Source organism: Lithobates pipiens, unplaced genomic scaffold (assembly GCF_037356315.1).
Source record: "Lithobates pipiens isolate NorthernLeopardFrog02 unplaced genomic scaffold, aLitPip1_a1.2 Scaffold_18, whole genome shotgun sequence".
NCBI lineage: Eukaryota > Metazoa > Chordata > Amphibia > Anura > Ranidae > Lithobates > Lithobates pipiens.
Window position 1 is genome coordinate 504476528 of NW_027507758.1, and position 21870 is coordinate 504498397.

General features: G+C 41.2%; 1 protein-coding gene across 2 annotated transcripts in view; it reads left to right on the forward strand.

Moving 5' to 3' along the window:
• NCK1 (NCK adaptor protein 1) overlaps nucleotides 1–21870 on the forward strand; it is a 169783-nt gene that overhangs the window by 65662 nt on the left and 82251 nt on the right. The window contains exon 2 of one of the 2 annotated variants that reach the window (XM_077488687.1): nucleotides 8452–8496. The exons of the other annotated variant lie outside the window; for it this stretch is intronic. The gene's annotated coding sequence lies outside the window, so the exon portion shown is untranslated. The remainder of the gene's footprint in view (nucleotides 1–8451; nucleotides 8497–21870) is intronic. 2 annotated transcript variants of the gene reach the window in all.

The following is a 21870-nucleotide window of genomic DNA, read 5'->3' on the forward strand; positions in this document are numbered from 1 at the left end:
CCCTGCCAGTGACATTTACACAGTAATCGGTGGCTATTTTTAGCTCTGATCACTGTATAAATGTCAGTTGTCCCAAAATAGTGTCAAAAGCGTCTGAGCTGTCCACCGCAATATTGCAGTCCTGATAAAAATCGCAGATCATCTCAATTACTAATAAAAAAAAAATTATAATAAAAGTGCCATAAATCTAACCCTTATTTTGTAGACGCTATAACTTTTGCGCAAACCAATCAATATACACTTTTTGAAATTTCTTTAAAAAAAAAAAAAATATGTAGAAGTATACATATCGGCCTAAACTGAGAGAATTTTTTTTTATATATATATATTTTCGGGGAATATTATAGCAAAAAGTAAATAATTTTATTTAGTTTTTTCTAAATTTTCAGGCTTTTTTGTTTATAGCTAAAAAAAAAAAAAAAAAAAAAACACAGAGGTGATAAAATACCACCCAGAGAAAGCTCTATGGGGAAAAAAAGGATGTCCATTTTGTTTGGGCACAATGTCTCACGACCGCGCATTTGCCAGTTAAATCGACGCAGTGCCAAATCGCAAAAAATGGTCTCGTCATTAAGGGGGTAAAATCTTCCAGCGCTGAAATGGTTAAGTAACTTCTTTTAGGTGCAAACGATTTCTTCTTGAAATTGGAGCCAAATACGTTCTAAATGATATTTGTGGCTTTTAAACAACTTTTTTTTTTTTTTTTTTTATTCTCTCATTTTTAATTTTTTAAGTTCCTCCAAATTATTTAGACATTTGTTTTAGCCAAATTACACATAGCCACTAATGATGATGTAATTATTTTTGGAACAGTGACTGTACAGTTATTTAGCAGTAACACCGGGTATTTCCTGTTCTCATAACCAGAAATTCAGTTGATGTAATCCCTGGTGCTCTCCCTGCTGGCTTGGAGCACTGAGATACAATTCTAAAGGAAGTGTCATTCTTGTGTCTGTTCAAATTTCTCCTCTTTCTGTTTTATATGAGCCATTCTATCTGTGAAATGCAGGTGCATGATAAGGCATTTGTGAAACCAGTCTGTGTTCAGTTTTGCACCTGTATCATAGATGCTGCTTGCGGGTACAGAGTGGGAGTTCCTGTGGTTTAAACATATTTACACTGTTGTGCTATAACGACTGTGACATTCAAACGGTAGTTTAAGTGCAGACATATCAAAACATGATTTAAAGGGTAACTCCACTTTAGAGGGAAAAATAGCAAATCGAAAATAGTATAGCATATGTAATTGCTACAAAAACCCTGTTTTACAGGCATTTGTGATTGCATGTTATTAAAAAATTTCCCTATCACTGTCCATGTGTAGTGCTGTAATTTTCTGTAAAATTCAATGCAATATGGCTACCTGGAGGAATGTACTGAACACCCCCAGAAATGTAATTTCCTTCTTGTGTGATTGGCTTACTGATTTTCCCAGAAGTCTGCACTAAGTAGGTTTAAGGCATCCTCTGCAACAAAAACGTAATTTTTGCTGAGGTACTCCCAAAAGTTTAATGATTTTTCTACAGGATTAATAATGAAAAAGTCACTCCCATTCAGTAGAGCTGCACGATTAATCATTAAAAAAATCGTGATCTCGTTTCAACTCCTCGAACGATCTCTATGCAAAATTTCCCGATTCATTTATGTAACAAGTGTAGAGAGTTCTCTGCTCACTCAGCTGTCAAAAGAAAAAATAAGAACTGGCAAAACATTGTCCTCGCTGGTAGATCACTATCAACATTGTAACTTTTTGTTCTTAGATCAAAGGGGTGAACTTCTTTGTATATGAGGGAAGTTTAACCACTTGCAGACCGGACCATTTTGCTGGTCAAAGACCAGACCACTTTTTGCGATTCAGCACGGTGTCGCTTTAACTGACAATTGCGCGGTCATGTGACGTGGCTCCCAAACAAAATTGATGTCCTTTTTTTTCCCACAAATAGAGCTTTCTTTTGGTGGTATTTGATCACCCCTGCGGTTTTTATTTTTTGCGCTATAAACAAAAATAGAGTGACAATTTTTTTAAAAACGCATTATTTTTTACTTTTTGTTATAATAAATGTCCCCCAAAAATATATAAAACATTTTTTTTTCCCCCAGTTTAGGCCGATGCGTATTCTTCTACATATTTTTGGTAAAAAAAATCGCAATAAGCTGGTTTGCGCAAAAGTTATAGCGTTTACAAAATAGGGATAGTTTTATGGCATTTTTATTAATTATTTTTTATTTTTTACTAGTAATGGCGTCGATCAGCGATTTTTTTTTATTTTTTTTTGTTGAGTTATGGAATTAAACTCCAACTTTTTTTTTTTTTTTTTCCTAATAATGGGCCCCCCAGAATGGTTGATCATATTGTGCTAATATATGTGATGAGATGAGACACGTGAATACCCTCTGTTCTAAAAAGTTTTTACTGTGGCATATATAGAGCAGGGTCTCTAAACATTTGAAACAAAGGTCCAATCAGTGCCCTTAAAATATTAGGGGGACTGGACTGTAACCACTAGGAGTAGAATATTCCCTGTCATTGGTGGAAGTGAACCATGCCATAGGGTTGGTGGTCAGTGGGAGTTAAAATAAATAAAAATAAAAATGACCTCATTGGTGGCAGTGGGAGGTACACCTTAATTGGTGTCAGTGGGTGAACTAGTGTCAGTGGAAGGCATTGTACCCCACGGAATTGTATAAAGGCAAGCAAAGGGCCACATCTGGCCCGTTGGCTGAAGTTTGGAGTCCACTGATCAAGGTATTTATATTTTAGGGCTGCAGAGATTGGCAGCTTTCTTTACTATAAAAATGCAGATCTCCACATGGGGAACACAGGAAACAATTGTTTTTGATGTGCCATATTTACACTTAAAGCGGAGGTCTGCCCACTGCTGCAAAAATTAAAAGCCAGCAGCTACACATACTGCAGCTGCTGACTTTTAATATTAGGACACTTGCCTGTGCTGGAGTCCAGCGATGTCGGCACCGCAGCTGATGTTTCCATCAGCTGTCGGATGCATGCCACCGCCATTGCAGGTAAAGGAAGCTGGCAGTGTAGCCTTGAGGCTTCACGCAGGGAACCCTACTGTGCATGCACGAGGCTCCGCTCCTCTCTCCTACTGGCCCGGCGACAAGCTGTGGCTCCCGGAAGTCAAAGACAGCTATCCCCCCCGAAAGGTGCCAATTGTGGCATCGGAGGGGGGGGGGGGAGGAAACATGAGCGGAAGTTCCGCTTCAAATGCAGCTTCTGGGGGAGATGCGATATGGGAATTGGCATTTTCTGTCTCGCACATCTGCGGTCCTATTCTGTCTGTGCTTCTACACCAGAGCAGTGTAGCTACAGTGCATAGGAAAGAATGCAGTGTCACACTGTTACATTTCAATAAAGTAAAAAAAAAAAAAAAAAAGGCAAAGCATTGCCAAAACCAGCACTTCTTGCATGGTGAAACGCAAAACATTGGCAGCATTTAGCAAAAAGTCAGACCTCATTAGCCTATAACAGCCTTTTTCAACCTTTTCAACACAGAGAAACCTTTGAAATAGTTCTCCAGTCTTGGGGAAACCCTGCTAAAAATTAGAAATCTACAACTCATGATGCATTAGTGTGATGGTCAGTAGGAAGAATGGTCCTTACACTTGTGGTCATTGGGAAGAATTACCTCCTTACAGATAGCTAAAAAGATCAATGGTGTCAGTGGGAACTTATCTGAGAGGCAGAAATTCCCAATGCTGAAGGAACACTAAGCAACCTCTGGAGGAACCCTAGGGTTCCACGGAACCCTGGTTGAGAATCACTGGCCTATAAAATGGTTGCTAGTGCTACAATTTTTTTTATTCAGGGCTATTTGGGCATAAGGCTCACTTTTGTAGCTTCTGGCCTCTGTTAATGAGGAGCTTTACCCATTTCTATTAAATGAACCTAAAACATGCCACTTTCTTTTATCCAGGAAAAGCATACTGGTAAACCCTATGAATTCTGCATTGTCCAGCACCACAATATTTGTGTATTTTTTCCAGCTGTCCCTTCTGGTTTTTGCAGCCATCCCCCTTATAACACTGCAATAGATGAATGATGATTCATCTGTTTTGTGGAGGAACTTCTTCTGGAGGCTGCAGGAGGAGGCTTTTTCTTTTTTTTCTTTAAGTGGTGCTCTTTTTGTTCTCTTAGCGACGTTGTTTTTCAGAAGGCATTTGATAGGTAATATGGAAGCATTTATTTTGCCTCTTCATGGCATGTGTTCACCCTAAAAGTCCACACCAGTGCACTACGACCACACGCGGATGTGACATGGCCACTTTCGCTTGCATAGGTTGTGCTTCGCAGGTAGTACTGTGTGTGTGTGTGGGGGGGGGGGGTTAGTGTTTTACCACACCGCAATGCACAGTGTTGTGGCCAGGGCATGTGTATAACCCCTTATGGCCTTTGTGGCTTAGGGGGTTGGGAAATTGGAGCACAACCATCTGTTATTACTGCAACTGTACACAAGGCCTTCTGCTTAATTTGTCAAGTCTTTTTCATTTGCCTGAGCTCCATTTATGTTTAGTAGTTGAATGTGTGCAGTTTTTTTTGTAGCTTATAGTAGGGAGTAAGGAAGAGTTTTTTTATAACCTCTTGCTATTTTTTTTGTCCCATTGGGGACTTTTTCAATCACTTGCAGTCCAATAGGTAAAACAGGAAGTGAGAGGGAAATCCCTCCAATATGAGGGAACACATGGTTGTCACTAGGGTCGCCAAACCTGCTGTCACTATTGGAAGATTTCCGCTGTACAGGTGGCAACTCCAGATTTGAGACTTTCATTCTTTCACTTTCAGTGATGATTAAAGCGGTAGTAAACCACAACATAACGTGCTGGTATGCGTTCTGTGCACGTTTCCCCTGGCCGATTTCACTGCACTTGAGATCTGTAGCAGGTGTCATGACACTCCAAAAGCAGGTCACAAGCGTAGTGCGTTTGCCTGCAAAGGATTGCATGGAACAGTAGTACCATTCTATGCTTTTGTTGTGTGTTTTTGAAAGTAGTGCATGCACTGCTTTTGGCGCTGGAATCGCACTGCACCTGGATTGTATGTAAATTGCACAAGAACACACAGTGCGTTCCTGTGCAATATGATCTGAACCAGGCTTTAGTTATACTTACATTTCAATAAATAGCTTGGCCCTAATACAACTCAAATCATGTGCAAGTGTGAAAATAAATCATTTCTAAGTTATTGTAAAATGCTTGTAGTATTAACACATTAAGGTAATAGAAGATTTGTAAAGTACTCCTGGGAAACTGAAAAACAGGATGCTGAAGTTAAAATTTGATTTTTGCCAACTTTCCTTGCATTGGCAAAACAACGATTTCTACATTGACTGACTTGACACCTTGGAAACTTTTCTGTTCCCACCTTTGCAATAGACTGGGCTAAATGACAAACTCTACACAGTCTTGTTGAATCATGGTTCGGAAACTTGTTTTCTGGTTCCTACTAACTTGGCTATGTCATGCTGAAGACAGGTGACCTCCGATATGTTATTTTCTTTTGCCCTAGTACATTTCAGAAATGAACCACATTTTCCTCCCACACTGGTCTATCATCTTATGGACCACAACGACTTTTACATTTCAGTTCCATGTTGGGATAGCAGTCATTTGTCCCAATGCTGTTTTCAAACGACACCTGTTCTGAGCAGCTGCTGCAGGTCTCGTTGCAGGTTAAAGCCTAGGTTTTCTTTGCTTACTTTTCTCCTCTGATGCATCCCAACTCCTGACACTGCAATCCGCTGGTGCAGCAGAGGGTTGGTTGTACTCGCAGGCAGTCATCAAGACTACCCGACTATGTCCACCTATTAACCCCAAAGCAGCTGTAGTGTACTGGCATTTCCGAATATTATTTATTTTTAATAAAATTAGGCCTTAAAGCCGATGTCCAGGTTTAATTTCAATTTAAATGGTTCACTTGGGCCAAGCTGGCCCAAACTAACTACCGTATATACTCGAGTATAGGTTGACTCGAATATAAGCCGAGGCCCCTAATTTACCACAAAAAAACTGGGAAAACTTCTTGACTCGTGTATAAGCCGAAGATGAGACATGCAGCAGCTACTGTAAGTAGAAAAGAGGGTCAACAATGCCCATCTGCAGCTGCATACCTCCCTGTGTACCTCCCTGTGTCCATTGCAGCCTACCGGTGTCCTGTGCATGCCTCCGTGTGCCAATCTGCAGCCTCTGTGACCTTCTGCAGCTCTGTGCCCATCTGCAGCTCCGTGTGCCATTTTGCACCGATCAGCATGTCATAAAAACATACGGCGCCCATTTCAGGATTCAAAAGCCGCACCTCTCCTCCTCGTCTGTGATAGGCGGAACACTCAATTTCCCAGCAGTCAGTGTTCCGCCTATCACAGACATCCGCTCATCCTCATACTACGGACGAGGATGAGAGGATGTCCGTGATAGGCGGAACACTGACTGCTGGGAAATTGAGTGTTCCGCCTATCACAGACAGGGAGGCGCGGCTTTTAAACAGTGGAATGGCCGCCGTCTGTCTGCACGACACACTGATCAGGTAGGCAGACGGCGGTAACTCGAGTATAAACCGAGGGGGGCACTTTCAGCCTACAAAAAGGGGCTGAAAATCTCGGCTTATACTCGAGTATATACGGTATTTCCTTCACTAACGTGCACCCGCTAGGCGTGCTGTATAAACTGTATGTAATCTCAGCTACATAACAGTATACAGTGCTATGTTCCGGGTGTTCCGGCTGTCTTACAGCTGGAACAAAATGGCATTGGTCTGAGCAGCCATTCATAGGCAGCTTTGTATTCTATTAATGAACACAAAGCTTCCTTTGATTGACAGAGGGCTCCCTGATGACATCATGATCTCCAACTCTGCCAATCAGAGGAAGCTTTGTATCAAAATTGATAGAATACCAAGCTGCCTATGATTGGCTGAGCACTGCTCAGACAGATGCTATTTTGTTCCGGGTGTAAAATGGGAAGATCTTGTCTCGCACCCGGAACAGTGTTGTATACTTATGTATACCTTATTTATGAGACTACATATAGGTTATACAGCATGTCCAGTGGGCACACACGTTAGTGACGGAAATGTTTGGGCCAGCTTGACCCAAGCAGAGTATTTAAAGTGAAAGTAAACCTAGAAATCAGCTTTAAGGCGTGTTCCAGCACGAAGCCCCCCCGCTAGTGGCCGAAAAAGGGTTAAAACCGCCGCAAAGCTTTGCCGGCGGTATAGCCGCGCTGACCCATTGATTTCAATGGGTAGGAGCGGTGAATTCACTGCTCCTTCACCGCTCCAAAGATGCGGCTAGCAGGACTTTTTTCACCGTCTTGCTAGCGCACCGCTCCAGTGTGAAAGCCCTCCAGCTTTCACACAATTGAAGGGGGCCAGATTTTTTTAGGCGCTACACGGGTGCTATTTTTAGCTTTGTAGCGCCTGAAAAACTCCCCAGTGTGAAAGGGGCCTTAGTAAATCAACCTCTAAGTGTGCTTTACTCCACCCAGCTCCTAAAACTCAAAGCCATTTACTATGGAGAATTTACCACAGCCAATTTCTTGGTTGCTTCTGTAAATCCCTGTTGGCCTGTGAGGGTGACCTTTTACATTAAAGGAGAAGTCCAGCCTGAGCTCATTTGGCTGGGCTTCTCCTATGCATTACAAAAGTGCAATTTGTTTTGCACTCCTGTGACTCATCTTCAGCAGAGATCAGTGTGAAGCCTGCTCTCTGCTGACATCACTGGAATCAGTCCAGGCACCGCATCAGTCCGCCAGGTGCCTGGAATGATGCCTGTCTCAGCCTCTCAGCGAGCCGCTGAGAAACGGAGACGGCTGCTCTGCCCCTCCACGGCTCAGCGCTCCAATGAGAGTGGAAGAGCAGAGAGGAGAGCTGCTGATTGACAGTCTGCAGCTCTCCTCTCAGGGATCTGTGAGAGCAGAGCCATCGGTGATGTTAAATCTCTCTGTACTCGGTGTTAGAGGGGGCAGTGAATAGATGCAGCATCGCACCAATGCTGCTTCCACCTAGGGAAGTATGAATAAGTGGTCAGTAAGGAGGGGCGTCTAATGCCACACACCCTGCCTGCAACTTTTTTAAATTTTTTAATACTGCAGACCAATGGACTTATACTTAGGGCCTATAAGGTATACTTGACCTGCATCTCCACAGCTGTCTTAATACATGTGGAAAAAATAATAAGCAAAACGGCCTCCTTTTTGTATACATGTAATTCAGGTGTGGTTTGACAATCGGGCCTCAAGTATAGCCCCTGGCTTTACACTATATAAATTACAGCTGTCTTGGTCTCGAGAAGAATCCGTGGTGATGCCGACCTTCCCAGTCTTCTAGAATGTCAGAGTTGTAGATTTATCAGGATTTTGGGATAGATTCTCCAGCTATTGCAGTCATTTGCAAATGTTGATTGTGATGGCTTTTTTTTTTTTTTTTTTTTTTTTTTACAGTGGGTCTTTTGATTTCTCAAGAGTAGAAGATTTGATGTGGCGAAGGTATTTACCTGTGGGTTTTTTTTTTCTGTTTCAATATGTTTATTGGATTTTGGGTAAACAAGAAAATATAACACGCTTGTTGAACGCCCTCGCAGGGGTTACAAAACATGAATAGAATTCCAAAGAGCAATATCCTTCACAAATAACACATAACATAGTGAAAGCAGGGGATGGTATCAAAAACTGACTACTGTGTAAGGTGTTCTATCCCCAATGTCGTCACCGAAGGGGAAGCCCTTCTCCAGCAACCCCCCTCCATGGGAGGCAGCAGTAAGGTAGGAAAGTGAGAGACTAGAAAGAAAAGCGTAAAGAGCTAAGAGGCAAGAGAAGGAAGGTCAGAGGTAGGAGTGAGGGGAAAGGGACGGGGAATCTCGGACGCGGATGCCCCACTGAGGGGAGTCGGGCCAGGCCCAGACAGGACGCTTGGAGTGTAGGAAACTCATAAGAGATCCATGGCTCCCAGATTTTGAGGAATTTGGCATGTGAATCATGCACATTGCTGGACATGCGTTCCTGAAGTAGCATAGCAGTCATACGTGTCTTCACCACTTGGAAATCTGCTCGTTGGGTCTTCCACCTGTGGTTTTTTTTTGTTTTTTACATTTCAACCACTGTAATTGTTCTCTACAGAGACCTGTTCTTATTTGTGACTTACAGTTAATTGTAGCTATGTTCTTGCTTCAGATGTAACTATTTGCAGTGCAGAATTGCCAGTGCTGCCACACGAAGGCAATGTGTTACTAAAAGGTCCACGCCCTGTATGGTCTAGTGTGGTTTGTGTGCCCACAAGGTTGCTTCAGCACAAAGTAGTGTCCAGTACCAAGATAAGATAAGTACTCTTGGGTTAACCAATGCAGAGTGGATTATAGATGGCAACTCAGACATTGGTTTGGATAGTGCTATAAAAACCACTGCAGCTAGTTCATGATGAGACTTAACATACAGCACATGTAAGATTGTGTGCTGGAGGCTATTAATGTGTATGCAGTTATGTCTTGTGTATCTCTTGTACCTTTGCAACTCCGGAAATGTTATTCAAGATCATGACAAATGATTCAAGCGTACATTCGATGGGACTGCATTGGGCGGCTATTCCAGGGTAGTCCCAACGCACCACTACCGCAACTCCAGTTTGGTCGCTTCACACCACTGTGTTGCGGTGGTGTGTGGATGGTGTATGCTGAAAAAAGTAAGTTTTGGGTAGATTATTTATTTTGTTATCACTTCAATACTGGGCACTTTCACCCTCTTCCTGCCTAGTCCAGTTGCGTGGTTATGCAACACTGTACGCAGATTCGAAAAAATGTAAGTTCCTTCCCACAAATATAGCTTTTTTTTTTTTTTTTTTTTTGGTTGTATTTTTTCACCACTGGGATTTTCTTTTTTGCTTAAGAAAAAAAAAAGTTATTTAAAGAAAATTTTTTCTTAGTTTCGTTCAATAAATTTTGTAAATAAGTAACTTTTCTCCTTCACTGACGTGCGCTGGTTGATGCCGAAAGGCTGCACTGATGAGGTGGCACTGAGGAGGAACGAATATGCCGCACTGACTGGCATCACTGATGGGCACTAATAGGTAGCACTGCTGGGGCTACATTGATAATCGGGGCACTAAGCACTGACTGGCATTGCTGATGGGCACTAGAGCTGCACAATTTAATGGTCAAGTATCGTTATTGTGATCCTGACTAAAGTGTTTCACAATTCTTTCAATGCAAAGAATTCTCTGCTCTTCTGAAGCCACAGCCTTCAAAAGAAAGAGGGAAAAAAACTGGGCAGTCTGCCGGGAATTAAAACATTCTATATCAGTTGAACTTAAGTATAAACATTGTAACAATTTTCAATGGAATAGACTTTGTGTGTAAGTGCAAAAAGTTTAAACACTAAACCTTTTTCTGACATTTGTTGGCTTCAAGTTAAAATAATTTTTTTATTTTTTTGGTAGAAAATTACTTAGAACCCCCAAACATATATAATGTTTTTAGTAGCCACCCTAGAGAATAAAATGGTGGTTGTAATATTTTATGTCACACTGTATTTGCACAGCGATCTTTCAAATGCATTTCTTTTAAATTACTTTAATGAATAAAAAAAAAAAAAAAAAAAAAAAAAAACTACCGGTAACCAGTAATTTTTTGTATAATGTGAAAGATTTTACGTTGCGAGAATCGTAAGAAAATCGCAATCTTTTTATTCTAAGCAAAAAAATTGTGATTCTCATTTTGGCCAGAATCGTGCTGCTCTAATGGACACTAATAGGTGGCACTACTGGGTCTACATTGATAATCGGGGCACTGATGAGCAGTGCCCTGATTACCTTTATACTCTCTGCTGCGAGGAAATGCTGCTGTTCGCCTCTCCTTGCCTCACTGTGTGAAACAAGAAGAGCCGAAAAACTGCACTTCTGTGTTAACATGTGATCCGCTGTGATTGGACACAGCCAATCACATGGTTTAACAGCCGTGGAACCCTTATTGCCGCACGCCTATGGGGGGTGTGTGGCGGTAAGTTGTGCGACTCTGTAACCAGAGTGGTGACACTGGGCTGACGTCATATGATGTTGCCCCAGAATGAGAGGGGATGCCCCGGCCATCATTTTACTATATGTCGGGCAGGAGGTAGTTACGATAACCCTCGGGCATCTGGGCTCACTGCAGATTTGTAAAGGCAGACCCATGCATGTCTTTAATGCCCTGGTGCCTGACACGTGGCCCACTATTTAGAGCGGATACAGGATGTTGGGATGCCACTGACCATCAATGCAAGGGGAGGGGTGGCAGAATGGGCATTTTAAATGGCACTGGCAGGGTTAATAAAACACATTAACTTGGTTATTTCTGACATTGACACCAATGCTGTGAGTCATTGTGTGGTCACTTACAATACAAAAAAGCAGAAAAACTCCTCTCACACCTGTTGTATCGCCAACACAAAGTAAAAATATAAAGGATAAATAGTGTAGAGCTTTTCCCAGACCCAACAAATTATAAATAAATATATATCAAAAGTAATAATCAGATCTTATCCATATATGTAGTGAAAAAATAAATCCACCCTGGAATATACTTAATACATATATAAGTGACCTATTCAAGAAATGAAGTATACATATTAATGAAAAACTCATTACGCTGTTGCATCAACTAAATAAAAGTGCAATAAATTTCACATTTAGTTTTGCCCAAGTTCTTCCACTAATGTTAACCTTCTCAGAGAACTTTATTATTAAAAAAAAAAAATCAAAGCTTTCTTAACCACTGCAGCCCCGGACCAATTGTCAGCCTAAGGACCAGAGGTCTTTTTACAATTTCGCACTGCACTGCTTTAACTGGTAATTGCGCGGTCATGCAATGTTGTACCCAAACGAAATTTGCGTCCTTTTCCTCCCACAAATAGACCTTTCTTTTGATGGTATTTGATTGCCTCTGATTTTTATTTTTTGCGATATAAATGGAAAGACCGAAAATTTCGAGGAAAAAAAGATATTTTCTACTTTTTGTTATAAGAAAAATCGAATAAACTCAATTTTAGTCATACATTTAGGGCAAAATTTATTCAGCCACATGTCTTTAGTAAAAAAAAAAGTCAGTAAGCGTATATATTTATTGGTTTGCGCAAAAGTTATAGCGTCTACAAACTAGAGTACATTTTCTGGAATTTACACAGCTTTTAATTTATGACTGCCTATCTCATTTCTTGAGGTGCTAAAATGGCAGGGCAGTACAACCCCCCCCCCCCAAATGACCGCATTTTGGAAAGTAGACACCCCAAGGAAATTGCTGAGGGGCATGTTGAGCCCATTGAATATTTTTTTTTTTTTTGTCCCAAGTGATTGAATGTGACACAAAAAAAAAAAAAAAAAGTTTACAAAAAGTTGTCACTAAATGATATATTGCTCACACATGCCATAGTTATATGTGGAATATATTCTGCTGCTTCTCCTGAGTACGGTGATACCACATATGTGGGACTTTTTGGGAGTCTAGCTGCGTACGGCACCCCGAAAACCAATCACTGCCTTAAGGATTTCTAAGGGTGCAAATTTTTGATTCCACTCCTCACTACCTATCACAGTTTCGAAGGCCATAAAATGCCAAAATGGCACAAAACCCCCCCAAATGACCCCATTTTGGAAAGTAGACACCCCAAGCTATTTACTGAGAGGCATGTTGAGTCCATGAAATATTTTATATTTTGCCACAAGTTGCAGGAATATTACAATTTTTTTTTTTTTTTGCACAAAGTTGTCACTAAATGATATATTGCTCACACATGCTAAGGGCATAAGTGAAATTACACCCCAAAATAAATTCTGCTGCTTCTCCCAAGTACGGGGATACCACATGTGGGGGACTTTTTTGGGAGCCTAGCCACGTACGGGACCTCGAAAACCAAGCACTGCCTTCCGGATTTAAATATAAAACGCTACCAAAAAAAACTGTTAGCGATCGCAGGGATCAGGCCTGACTCTGAACGCTGCAGTTATGTGTTTAGTGTTTTGTAAGTGACAGTGATCGATCGATACTGCACTGGGGTGGGCTGGGCAGAGGGGCAAAACGCAGGTGCTAGCAGGTATTTGGGCTGATCCCGCTAACAATGCGTTTTTTTGGAACCCTAAACTGCTGGGGACGCTAGTATAGATCTGATCAGTCAGATATTGATCTGTTCAGATTCTATACCACTACGGGAGGGTTATGCTTTGCGCGTGGGTGTTAGCGGTACTGGCACTAACCTAGCGCTGCCTGGGGCGAGGCAGACCCTGACCCTAAAACCTAATTGATATCACCCGCCGGGTGATCAGGGGGTTAAACCTTTATTGGGTAATAAATGGTGGGTGCCCTGATGCTATAAAAAGCAAACTAACCAGAGTCACCCGTAACACTTATACGGTGATCACTGGTGAAAGGGTTAACTAGGGGCAATCAGGGGGTTAAATCTTTATTAGGTAGTATATGGGGGTCCCTGGCGCTATATAAAAACTTGACGGGGAACCTAGAAAAATAACTAGCTACCTAGAGGCACTAGTGACACTAATGCAGCGATCAGAAAAATGATTGCTGGCAAAAGGGGTTGAAAGGGTTCACTAGGGGCAATCGGGGGGTTAAAACCATTATTGGGTAGTATATCGGGGTACCTAGCGCTATAAAAACCTGGCGATGAACCTAAAAAAATAACTAGCTACTTAGCGGCACCAGTGACACTGGCAAAAGGGGGTGAAAGGGTTAACTCTAGGGGCAATCAGGGGGTTAAACCTTTATTGGGGGGGTGGTAGGGGGCTACCCTGGACCTAACACTAACTGCCCTGACAGTTTTTACTGTCACAACTGACACTGAATGCAGTGATCAGTAAATAAATGATCACTGCAATCAGTGACACCGTGGCTGGGAGGAGGGGGGGGGGTTGTGTGCCTACATGTCAGTGTAGTGTTGGTGCACACTTACTTTCACTGTTCTCCTCCGTAGTCTGGTCAAAAAGACCGCCCTGAGGAGAATGACATCACTTCCTCCCTGCCTGTGTTTTTACTATACACAGCGGGGGAAGCTTCTCATTCACCAGGAGCGATCGAGAGGGGAAAGCCAGAAACCAACGGCCATCCCCTCATCCCGGACCGGTCCGATTGGACCCCCCACCCGCTGGAAGGCGAGCACGTACATGTATGTGCTTGTGCCTGTCGGTGCCAGTGCACAGACGAACATTGCCATGCGGCGGTCCTTAAGTGGTTAAGTGTCCACATCACCACTACGATCCACCACGTGCTCCATAGGTGTGCCATCGCCTTATTAGGTGGATCCCATACATAAATAAATGTAGTATGGCTTTAAAATGGGGTGTCTGTTTTTCCTCCTGGGCTTTAAGGCAGGATGGCAATTTTTTTCTCCAAACACGCACTGATGAATTATAGTCTCCACTCCACTAGTAAAGGGTTAAAGCGGTAGTAAACGTGGAAAAAAATAGATATTAATCAATGACTCAATGAACACCAGAACAATTTAATTTTTTTTTACAAAACTGAGTTTTAGAGAACATTTCTTTAGCTCATTACATAAAAGTTAATATAACTTGGATTACAAATTCTTCGTTTTACTCAAATTTGTTGATGCAAAAATGAATACACACCACAACAAAAACTATCACATATAGTATTTTGTATCACCTCCATGATTTGTAAAACGATGGCACAAAGTCTTCTAGGCATGGAGTGAAGAAGTTGGCAACTTATTGCAACATCTATCTTTTTCCATTCTTCAAGAACAACCTCTTGCCTGGATCCTGGATAGAGAGTGATTTTCAACTTGTCTCTTCATGGGTTTACTTCCTCTTTAATAAACCTTCATTATTTCAGTTAAATTTAGTATACTGAGCAGTGTATACACTGCTCCTAAAGTGCCCCAGCCCATTGAAATCAGTGGCCAGTGCCGCCAAAGCACCTCGGCAGCTGTACTTTGCAGGCACTTTTAACCCTTTATTTGGCCGCTAGCAGAAGTTAAAAGTGCCCTGCTAGTGGCCGAAAAGCACCTCTAAAGCACTGCTAAAAAAAAACTAGGGGCGCTTTACAGCTAACATGGCTGCGTGTGAAAGTCGGTGTCGGTGTGAAAGGGCTTTTATAGTCCCCTGTCAGATTGGTGTTAAAGATCTCGCACTTCCCTCTCTCTATAGGAATTCTCCTGCCCACACTGTACTTGTTTGAGGCTGTAGGCAAAGCAATCCTTCAAAATGAAAAATATTGGGTGTAAAGACTGCTAAATTTCAGAATGAAGTGTAAGTACCATGAGGAATTCCATAGAATTTTGTTATGCCATTTTCAGCACAACTGCCTATTGGTTCTTTTAGTTTTGATGGGCATCCTCTGTGACCAATACATCACTTTGGGAGAGGGAATAATATTGCTGAATAAGTTGAGATTTGTTCATCGGTATTTCTGTATTTGCTGGTTGATTTAAAATTGATGATTATCCTATTTTATATATAATCTATCTTATTTATATATAATAAATCTGTCCATTAACTTGGATATTTGTTTAGCTATTGAGGTTTTTGTATTTTAAAAACTGTTCCCTGAGCTGTTTAGCATCTTTCTGGCAAAGATCTGCTAAATCACCAAGATAAAAATATGTGCTGTAATGCAGTGACCACATCTGCTTGTCTGCCAGGTTTTAAGGAGACCCAGCCAAATGTGGCAAAGAGGTCACTGCCCGATCGTTTCTTTGATTTTGTTACTCTTCTGTGCTGTGCATTGCTTAATGTGGTTTGCTTCTTATGAAATGTTTTCAACATTCTTTAATATGCTCAATCACTGAGCTATTGTCGGGAAATTATAAAGGTTAGGCAAGTTGGGTTTCGCAGTTAGGCAGGTGATAACCAGTTAATTTTCTAGAATATGGAGGTTTGAGTTGCTTTGACTGAGAATTAAAAAACATTTCCAGGTTTTCTTAAACCCCTGCTTCTCTCTGTGTAATAAGAGGGATGTTTCCATAATCTACCTGGACTGAAAGGCCCTATGCTGGAAATATTATAGGGGGCAGACAGGGTTTAAAGATAAACAAAACATTTAAAACAGAAGTATGGGATTTTTTTTTTTTTTTTTTAAGCACTAAAGCCCCAGACCAATTTGCAGCCAAAGGACCAAGCCCCTTTTTGCGATTCGGCACTGTCTCTTTAACTGACAATTGTGCGGTCATGCCACGTGGCTGCCAAACAAAATTGGCACCCTTTTTTTCCCCACAAGTAGAGATTTATTTTGATGGTATTTGATCACCTCTGCGGTTTTTATTTTTTGCGCTATAAACAAAAATAGAGTGACAATTTTTAAAAAAATTACAATATTTTTTACTTTTTGCTATAATAAATATCCCCAAAAAATATATAAAAAACATTTTTTTTCCTCAGTTTAGGCAGATACGTATTCTTCTACATATTTTTGGTAAAAAAATCACAATTAGCTATTATTGATTGGTTTGTGCAAAAGTTATAGCGTTTACAAACTAGGGGATAGTTTTATAGCCTTTTTATTAATATTTTTTTTTTTTTTTACCAGTAATGGCGACGATCAGCGTTTTTTATTGTGACTGCGACATTATGGCAGACAGATCAGACATTTTTGGAACCATTGTCATTTATACAGCAATCAGTACCATTTAAAGGCACTGATTCCTGTGTAAATGACACTGGCAGTGAAGGAGTTAACCACTAGGGGGCAGTGTAGGTCTTATGTATGAATTTGTGTGTTTTTTTTATTGTAGGGGGTGTGGCCTGGCATGTGACGTCACTGATTGTCTTTCCCTATAAAAGGGAACAGACGATCAGTGACAGCCATACAGGGAAGCACGGGGAGAGGTTTTACACAGACCTCTCCTCGTTCTTCAGCTCTGTGGCCCGATCGCGGGACACCAGCGGCGACTGGGTCCGCTGGTCCCGCAGCCACGGTCACGGAGCTCAGGACCTGGTCCCACGGCTGGGCACTTAAAAAGCAACATACAGGTACGTGCTTGTGTCCAGCCATGCCATTCTGCCGATGTATATTGGCATGAGGCGGTCCTTTAAGTGGTTAAACCATACTTGCCTAGGTGGATGCAGCATCGATTTGATGCTGCATCTGTCCTCCGCCGGCTTTCAGGCTGAGATCCCAGCGATCAAACATCGCTCATCGCACAGTTCTCAGTTCTTCCTGAGCAGACATCTGGTGACTGTCAACCACTCCTGTTTAGCGCTGTCAGTTTTTAGTAGGAAAGCGGAGGGACTGGCAGGAACACCAGGGATTTAACACGCAATGCAAAGAGAACAGGATACTTTTCGGTATTTTTATTATTTTCTACTTTCAAGTACATGGTACAGCTGGCACATATCAGGAATATTAAATGTTAAGTTTACATACTCTTTAACGTTTCAGTTGGCCATGTTTTAAGACCCTACTTGTTCTATGCAAATACTCTGTTCTTCCGGGTGTTTGAAAATCTCAGTGAGTATGCTGTGGTTTTTCCACCTGGGTCATTTGTCACTTCAGAACATATGAGCTGGCAGGAGAAACCACTGTTTGCAGTGTGAAAAATGGATATTTAAAAGATGAGTTCAGGATTTAGAAAAAATAAATAAAAATGCTCAACTAGATGGATGCAGACTCGATCCACCCCCTGGTTCTACACAAACGGAGCGATTGAAGACTGCTGATCGCTCAGTTCTCAGAATTCTGTAAGCAGAGACCTGGGTGCTGTCAGTCTCTACTGCACTTGCTTTGGCTATACTTTTTCCTTTTTAACCAATCTGACCAGTCAAATATCTGAAGTGGCCAGGAAACGGCAAAAAGGTGTTGCTTCAACAAATGGGCCCCTCAATAGATTGCATAGTGATGACTCCTCTTCCCTGGGTCTTTTTGAAAGTCTTGGCCCCTGTTCTGGCTCTTCTTCGCTTTCAGAATCTCTACATTGTGGGCTACCTGGATGACCTGCTGTTGAAGGATCGCTTTTTTCCAGGATTTTAATGCAGCCACTGCATAATTTTGTGTGGATCCTAAACTCTCAGAAGTCTGTATTGGATTCTACTCACCATTTTGAATACTTAGGATTGGTCCTGGACACAAACCAGTCCTGGGTCTGTCTTTACTTGACAAAGATGTCTTGGGATTTTTGATCTAACATTGAAGTCCAGGAGGTTGTTTCTTTCCCTATCTTGGGAGATTCTCACTATGGATGTAAATCTGTTGGACTAGAGGGAGTACTCAGGAACCTGGTCAGTGGAGGAATCCAAACTTCCCATAAACATTCGGGAACTCGGAGCCATTAGACAGTCCCTTCAGCATTCAGCACTGACAATGTGAACTTTGAATCCATGTTCAGTAACACAACAGCACTGCTGTGGCAACATTAAGCAACAAGGGGTACAAGAATTCAGGCAGCTGAGGAGGAATCGGAATAGATTCTGACCTGGGTGGAGCGTCACGTTAATGACCTTGACAACCGTACACCTTCCAGGCATAGAAAAGTGTCAGGTGGCTTCCTCAGCCATAGAAAAACAAAAAGTGTAGCGCTCTGTGAAATAAAGAATAAACTTAACCTGATACAGGTGAATATGGGCAGTGAGCCCAAATGCTCTCAATATTCACCTGATGTATGCTTTTCCACCCCACTTCTATGACTGCTCCACAGATTAAGGTTGTGGGGAATTATGGCGATTCTTGTGTCACCAAACTGGCCCAGGAGGACTTGGTACTTGGACAATCAGTAGGGGAGGGGGTTATATGGGTGTCCTAAAAGTTTGGTTTGCCGGTGTCCAATTACCTGAAGGTAGTAGCAAATAACCCAGTCATCTGCGACTAAGCATGTGTCTCGCACTGTACACCAAACTGATTTTACAGGCAAGTCTAAAATTGTATTTATTTTTTTAACATAGAAAAGTGATGGAAGAAAAAGGCTGAGTAGTCGATAGTCTGCTCATTTATTTATTTATTTATATATATATATATATATATATATATATATATATATATATATATATATATATATATATAATATATATAATTTAAAAAAAATTCCTACTAACCTCATTGTCTAACTATATAAATGTGTTTATTTCCTCCAGACTGTACATATTCAGTTCCTGAAGTTGCTCTTAATATTTTTTTCTCTAGAAATGCTGTGTGTGTTTGTGGGGGGTGTTTTTTTTTTTTTTTTTTTTTCTCTGTCAAAACTGGGCAACTCAAACAAAGCCTGTGATATATAACAGTGCATGCAGGGTTACTTTCAGTGGAATCCACATTGTGGAAGCTGTTTCAGAGATCTAGATAGTTTGAAGATAAATGGAAATGTTGACTTTGTTGTAATGTTGAGCTTAGCCCCACTGCCCTTTTAACGTGATGGGCAGCATTGCCAACCAATGTTCTGAGATGGAAGGCTTGTAGCTGAACTTGATTTTATCACGAAAAGCTATTTTTGACCTGTAAATTCAATTATTTTTTTTTGGATGCTGGTTATTTGAACTTTGCATTGTAGACTTTATTTAAATTGCCTAGACTTATGATAGGTTTGCTTTCAGACATCCTCATATCTGAGTTCAGGGGTTACAATACCATATTTCACCATTAGATGGCGCATGCAAAATGTTAAATTGCAGCTCTTGTTAGTAGCACATTTATAAATAAAAAGGACACGTGACCTGATGATGTGTCGCACCACACATAATCGGGTAAACACGTGGAAGTACCTGTGTTTCTGCTATAGTTTTTTTTAATTTTTACAAACAAGTTAAATTTTATATTGTAAATAAGTAAAAAAATAAAATAAGGGTCCTGACAATTCTTGGTAGGGCTTTAAAGTAAAGATTGTTGGATAATGATAAAGGTATTTTTCTAAGCACTGAGGAGGGTGGGACCATGCCTTAAAGGACTTGTACCAAAGGAACAGTTATCTTTAAAAAAAAAAAAAAGCCCTTTTGCTTGCCTACATTTGTCAAGTCCCAAATCTATCTTCTGGACTGTGGAGAGGGAGGGTCCTTCTTGACTGTTCACCTCAGTGCCTTGGTGGCACTTCATATTGGCAGGATCTTTTCAGGAAGACCACGGTGTGATGATGTGGGAAAGAGTGGCAGGTCCAGATTAGATCACTGGCCTTTACTCCTGAATGTGGCATCTAACATGAGGGTTTTTGGTTACAATGTGTTTTTTTTTTTATTGTAAAGTGTTTATTAACCTTTTACCAACCGCCAACAGTACATTTCACTGCTGGCGGGTGGCATGCCCAGGCACTACGGCGTACCTGTATGTGGCAGTGTACTTTAGGGCTGAAACAACTAATTGATTCATCGACAACTAATCGATTATGGAATTAATCGATTACTATTTTCATAATCGATTAATCGGCCAGTAACATAATGGGGTTAAAAATAACTAAAATGAGCCCTTTATAGTACAAAAATATAATCACTACTGTACATATTACTTTCTCTGTTCTACAGTAAAAAAAATTAACCCCTTCCAGTAGTGATTATAAAGGGTTAATTTTACTCTTTTTAACCCCATTATGTTACTAAACATCTTAGGCCTGGTTCACGTCTATATGTTTATTGGTGCTTTTTGTAGAAACGCACTACAGTTCATTTACATGGTTTCCTATGGGACACGTTCATATCTGTGCTTTTTTCAGCTGCTGCATATTTGGAAAGGGTCAGGGACTTTTAACGCAAAACTGTGCTTTGTTGGTTCAATATACTTCAATGGAGAACCCGCAGAAAAGAATGTAATGTGTTTTTGCAGCAATTTGTGTTTTTTAATCTGCCCAAAGAAAAAAAAAGGCAAAGAACGCAAATTGCAGTAAAATCGTGTGGGCAAAAATCAAAATGCACAGCAGAAACAGATCAAAAGCAAAAACTGCACGGGTGTGTACCGAGCCTTATGCTGGCCACACGGATCAATTTTCAGGTTAGAATATTCAGATGAAAAATCTTTGTACATTCGCTGAATGAAAGAATTCTATTTCCAAATTTTCCCGTCACCGTGGTTTGAAAATGACCGTCAATTTGGGCCACTTTTTTTTTTTTTTTTTTTACGGTTATTAACCGATTAATCAAAACAATCGGCCAACAAATCGATTATGAAAATAATCGTTAGTTGCAGCCCTAGTGTATTTCCTGGTTTAGAGGCACACATGCACGCTCGCCCTGCTGACTTGTGCTGTGATTGGACACATCACAAATTTGTCGTCAAGTTACAGCCAATCATTTTGGCGGTATACCTTCTGATCGGCTGGGGCCAATCACCGCACAGGGATCTGTGTGTTGGTAAACGCAGCACACAGATCTTGCTGGATTTCTCCCCTGCTGTTAGTTATTCAGAACTGAAAGCAAGGAGAGACTCCAGCTAGATGATGAGTTGGTAAAAGCAGCACGCGTACGCTTGCGTACACTTTTTAGGCAAACAGTGGTTGTTAAGCCACTCTCTCATCTTTTTATCATCCCCTCTGTCAGATAAAAAGCTGTATCCTAGTGCCTGTGCTTTATATAAAAATAAAAAAATAAAAAAAAGATTTCTACCTGTTTTCACAGCATCTCCCAGCAATCACGTGGCTCAAGGCTCCGTTCTCACCATCAGACAGGGCCAAGATTTCCTCTGCTGACTATAGCCGGGGAGGAAAGAGCATGGAGTCACGTGATCGCTGGGAGATGCTGTTAAAACAGTTAGAAATCTGGCTTTTTTTTTTTTTTAAATCGCAGGCATGTGGATAGTGTTTTTTTTTTTTTTTTTATCTGACCGAGTAGATGATATAAAGATGAGATAGTTTTGAAGCAGCAGGGAGAGGAGCAGAGCAGTGCTAGTGAGAGCTGACAGGCAGGGAGGGGAGTGGGAAGGAGGACAAAGGGAGACGGAGGATAGCTGCGGATGACGGAGGCAT